Source organism: Saimiri boliviensis, chromosome 13 (genome assembly GCF_048565385.1).
Source record: "Saimiri boliviensis isolate mSaiBol1 chromosome 13, mSaiBol1.pri, whole genome shotgun sequence".
Classification (NCBI taxonomy): Eukaryota; Metazoa; Chordata; class Mammalia; order Primates; family Cebidae; genus Saimiri; species Saimiri boliviensis.
In genome coordinates this window covers 85769734-85775859 of record NC_133461.1, presented here as the reverse complement: position 1 = coordinate 85775859, position 6126 = coordinate 85769734, and positions in this window count along the sequence as shown.

Here is a 6126-nt window from a genome sequence, read left to right as displayed (position 1 = left end):
ACAGCGTGCCGAGGATAACATCCATCTAGATGTACAGCGTACCTCTAGTCTGATTACAGCGTGCGAGCTGATGTACATCCAGTCTAGATGTACAGCGTACCTCTAGTCTAGATGTACAGCGTGCCGAGCTGATGTACATCCAGTCTAGATGTACAGCGTACCTCTAGTCTAGATGTACAGCGTGCCGAGCTGATGTACATCCAGTCTAGATGTACAGCGTACCTCTAGTCTAGATGTACAGCGTGCCGAGCTGATGTACATCCAGTCTAGATGTACAGCGTACCTCTAGTCTAGATGTACAGCGTGCCGAGCTGATGTACATCCAGTCTAGATGTACAGCGTACCTCTAGTCTAGATGTACAGCGTGCCGAGCTGATGTACATCCAGTCTAGATGTACAGCGTACCTCTAGTCTAGATGTACAGCGTGCCGAGCTGATGTACATCCAGTCTAGATGTACAGCGTACCTCTAGTCTAGATGTACAGCGTGCCGAGCTGATGTACATCCAGTCTAGATGTACAGCGTACCTCTAGTCTAGATGTACAGCGTGCCGAGCTGATGTACATCCAGTCTAGATGTACAGCGTACCTCTAGTCTAGATGTACAGCGTGCCGAGCTGATGTACATCCAGTCTAGATGTACAGCGTACCTCTAGTCTAGATGTACAGCGTGCCGAGCTGATGTACATCCAGTCTAGATGTACAGCGTACCTCTAGTCTAGATGTACAGCGTGCCGAGCTGATGTACATCCAGTCTAGATGTACAGCGTACCTCTAGTCTAGATGTACAGCGTGCCGAGCTGATGTACATCCAGTCTAGATGTACAGCGTACCTCTAGTCTAGATGTACAGCGTGCCGAGCTGATGTACATCCAGTCTAGATGTACAGCGTACCTCTAGTCTAGATGTACAGCGTGCCGAGCTGATGTACATCCAGTCTAGATGTACAGCGTACCTCTAGTCTAGATGTACAGCGTGCCGAGCTGATGTACATCCAGTCTAGATGTACAGCGTACATCTAGTCTAGATGTACAGCGTGCCGAGCTGATGTACATCCAGTCTAGATGTACAGCGTACATCTAGTCTAGATGTACAGCGTGCCGAGCTGATGTACATCCAGTCTAGATGTACAGCGTACATCTAGTCTAGATGTACAGCGTGCCGAGCTGATGTACATCTAGTCTAGATGTACAGGCGAAGCTGATGTACATCTAGTCTAGATGTACAGCGTGCCGAGCTGATGTACATCTAGTCTAGATGTACAGCGTTGCCGAGCTGATGTACATCTAGTCTAGATGTACAGCGTGCCGAGCTGATGTACATCTAGTCTAGATGTACAGCGTACATCTAGTCTAGATGTACAGCGTGCCGAGCTGATGTACATCTAGTCTAGATGTACAGCGTACATCTAGTCTAGATGTACAGCGTGCCGAGCTGATGTACATCTAGTCTAGATGTACAGCGTACATCTAGTCTAGATGTACAGCGTGCCGAGCTGATGTACATCTAGTCTAGATGTACAGCGTACATCTAGTCTAGATGTACAGCGTGCCGAGCTGATGTACATCTAGTCTAGATGTACAGCGTACATCTAGTCTAGATGTACAGCGTGCCGAGCTGATGTACATCTAGTCTAGATGTACAGCGTACATCTAGTCTAGATGTACAGCGTGCCGAGCTGATGTACATCTAGTCTAGATGTACAGCGTAAATCTAGTCTAGATGTACAGCGTGCCGAGCTGATGTACATCTAGTCTAGATGTACAGCGTACATCTAGTCTAGATGTACAGCGTACATCTAGTCTAGATGTACAGCGTGCCGAGCTGATGTACATCTAGTCTAGATGTACAGCGTACATCTAGTCTAGATGTACAGCGTGCCGAGCTGATGTACATCTAGTCTAGATGTACAGCGTACATCTAGTCTAGATGTACAGCGTGCCGAGCTGATGTACATCTAGTCTAGATGTACAGCGTACATCTAGTCTAGATGTACAGCGTGCCGAGCTGATGTACATCTAGTCTAGATGTACAGCGTACATCTAGTCTAGATGTACAGCGTGCCGAGCTGATGTACATCTAGTCTAGATGTACAGCGTACATCTAGTCTAGATGTACAGCGTGCCGAGCTGATGTACATCTAGTCTAGATGTACAGCGTACATCTAGTCTAGATGTACAGCGTGCCGAGCTGTACAGCGTGCCGAGCTGATGTACATCTAGTCTAGATGTACAGCGTACATCTAGTCTAGATGTACAGCGTACATCTAGACTAGATGTACAGCGTACATCTAGTCTAGATGTACAGCGTGCCGAGCTGATGTACATCTAGTCTAGATGTACAGCGTACATCTAGTCTAGATGTACAGCGTACATCTAGTCTAGATGTACGGCGTGCCGAGCTGATGTACATCTAGTCTAGATGTACAGCGTACATCTAGTCTAGATGTACGGCGTGCCGAGCTGATGTACATCCAGTCTAGATGTACAGCGTACATCTAGTCTAGATGTACGGCGTGCCGAGCTGATGTACATCCAGTCTAGATGTACAGCGTACATCTAGTCTAGATGTACGGCGTGCCGAGCTGATGTACATCCAGTCTAGATGTACAGCGTACATCTAGTCTAGATGTACTGCGTGCCGAGCTGATGTACATCCAGTCTAGATGTACAGCGTACATCTAGTCTAGATGTACGGCGTGCCGAGCTGATGTACATCCAGTCTAGATGTACAGCGTACATCTAGTCTAGATGTACGGCGTGCCGAGCTGATGTACATCCAGTCTAGATGTACAGCGTACATCTAGTCTAGATGTACGGCGTGCCGAGCTGACGTACATCCAGTCTAGATGTACAGCGTACATCTAGTCTAGATGTACGGCGTGCCGAGCTGACGTACATCCAGTCTAGATGTACAGCGTACATCTAGTCTAGATGTACGGCGTGCCGAGCTGACGTACATCCAGTCTAGATGTACAGCGTACATCTAGTCTAGATGTACGGCGTGCCGAGCTGACGTACATCCAGTCTAGATGTACAGCGTACATCTAGTCTAGATGTACGGCGTGCCGAGCTGACGTACATCCAGTCTAGATGTACAGCGTACATCTAGTCTAGATGTACGGCGTGCCGAGCTGACGTACATCCAGTCTAGATGTACAGCGTACATCTAGTCTAGATGTACGGCGTGCCGAGCTGACGTACATCCAGTCTAGATGTACAGCGTACATCTAGTCTAGATGTACGGCGTGCCGAGCTGACGTACATCCAGTCTAGATGTACAGCGTACATCTAGTCTAGATGTACGGCGTGCCGAGCTGACGTACATCCAGTCTAGATGTACAGCGTACATCTAGTCTAGATGTACGGCGTGCCGAGCTGACGTACATCCAGTCTAGATGTACAGCGTACATCTAGTCTAGATGTACGGCGTGCCGAGCTGACGTACATCCAGTCTAGATGTACAGCGTACATCTAGTCTAGATGTACGGCGTGCCGAGCTGACGTACATCCAGTCTAGATGTACAGCGTACATCTAGTCTAGATGTACGGCGTGCCGAGCTGACGTACATCCAGTCTAGATGTACAGCGTACATCTAGTCTAGATGTACGGCGTGCCGAGCTGACGTACATCCAGTCTAGATGTACAGCGTACATCTAGTCTAGATGTACGGCGTGCCGAGCTGACGTACATCCAGTCTAGATGTACAGCGTACATCTAGTCTAGATGTACGGCGTGCCGAGCTGACGTACATCCAGTCTAGATGTACAGCGTACATCTAGTCTAGATGTACGGCGTGCCGAGCTGACGTACATCCAGTCTAGATGTACAGCGTGCCGAGCTGACGTACATCCAGTCTAGATGTACAGCGTGCCGAGCTGACGTACAGCTAGTCTAGATGTACAGCGTACATCCAGTCTAGATGTACAGCGTGCCGAGCTGACGTACAGCTAGTCTAGATGTACAGCGTACATCCAGTCTAGATGTACAGCGTGCCGAGCTGACGTACAGCTAGTCTAGATGTACAGCGTACATCCAGTCTAGATGTACAGCGTGCCGAGCTGACGTACAGCTAGTCTAGATGTACAGCGTACATCCAGTCTAGATGTACAGCGTGCCGAGCTGACGTACAGCTAGTCTAGATGTACAGCGTACATCCAGTCTAGATGTACAGCGTGCCGAGCTGACGTACAGCTAGTCTAGATGTACAGCGTACATCCAGTCTAGATGTACAGCGTGCCGAGCTGACGTACAGCTAGTCTAGATGTACAGCGTACATCCAGTCTAGATGTACAGCGTGCCGAGCTGACGTACAGCTAGTCTAGATGTACAGCGTACATCCAGTCTAGATGTACAGCGTGCCGAGCTGACGTACAGCTAGTCTAGATGTACAGCGTACATCCAGTCTAGATGTACAGCGTGCCGAGCTGACGTACAGCTAGTCTAGATGTACAGCGTACATCCAGTCTAGATGTACAGCGTGCCGAGCTGACGTACAGCTAGTCTAGATGTACAGCGTACATCCAGTCTAGATGTACAGCGTGCCGAGCTGACGTACAGCTAGTCTAGATGTACAGCGTACATCCAGTCTAGATGTACAGCGTGCCGAGCTGACGTACAGCTAGTCTAGATGTACAGCGTACATCCAGTCTAGATGTACAGCGTGCCGAGCTGACGTACAGCTAGTCTAGATGTACAGCGTACATCCAGTCTAGATGTACAGCGTGCCGAGCTGACGTACAGCTAGTCTAGATGTACAGCGTACATCCAGTCTAGATGTACAGCGTGCCGAGCTGACGTACAGCTAGTCTAGATGTACAGCGTACATCCAGTCTAGATGTACAGCGTGCCGAGCTGACGTACAGCTAGTCTAGATGTACAGCGTACATCCAGTCTAGATGTACAGCGTGCCGAGCTGACGTACAGCTAGTCTAGATGTACAGCGTACATCCAGTCTAGATGTACAGCGTGCCGAGCTGACGTACAGCTAGTCTAGATGTACAGCGTACATCCAGTCTAGATGTACAGCGTGCCGAGCTGACGTACAGCTAGTCTAGATGTACAGCGTACATCCAGTCTAGATGTACAGCGTGCCGAGCTGACGTACAGCTAGTCTAGATGTACAGCGTACATCCAGTCTAGATGTACAGCGTGCCGAGCTGACGTACAGCTAGTCTAGATGTACAGCGTACATCCAGTCTAGATGTACAGCGTGCCGAGCTGACGTACAGCTAGTCTAGATGTACAGCGTACATCCAGTCTAGATGTACAGCGTGCCGAGCTGACGTACAGCTAGTCTAGATGTACAGCGTACATCCAGTCTAGATGTACAGCGTGCCGAGCTGACGTACAGCTAGTCTAGATGTACAGCGTACATCCAGTCTAGATGTACAGCGTGCCGAGCTGACGTACAGCTAGTCTAGATGTACAGCGTACATCCAGTCTAGATGTACAGCGTGCCGAGCTGACGTACAGCTAGTCTAGATGTACAGCGTACATCCAGTCTAGATGTACAGCGTGCCGAGCTGACGTACAGCTAGTCTAGATGTACAGCGTACATCCAGTCTAGATGTACAGCGTGCCGAGCTGACGTACAGCTAGTCTAGATGTACAGCGTACATCCAGTCTAGATGTACAGCGTGCCGAGCTGACGTACAGCTAGTCTAGATGTACAGCGTACATCCAGTCTAGATGTACAGCGTGCCGAGCTGACGTACAGCTAGTCTAGATGTACAGCGTACATCCAGTCTAGATGTACAGCGTGCCGAGCTGACGTACAGCTAGTCTAGATGTACAGCGTACATCCAGTCTAGATGTACAGCGTGCCGAGCTGACGTACAGCTAGTCTAGATGTACAGCGTACATCCAGTCTAGATGTACAGCGTGCCGAGCTGACGTACAGCTAGTCTAGATGTACAGCGTACATCCAGTCTAGATGTACAGCGTGCCGAGCTGACGTACAGCTAGTCTAGATGTACAGCGTACATCCAGTCTAGATGTACAGCGTGCCGAGCTGACGTTCAGCTAGTCTAGATGTACAGCGTACATCCAGTCTAGATGTACAGCGTGCCGAGCTGACGTACAGCTAGTCTAGATGTACAGCGTACATCCAGTCTAGATGTACAGC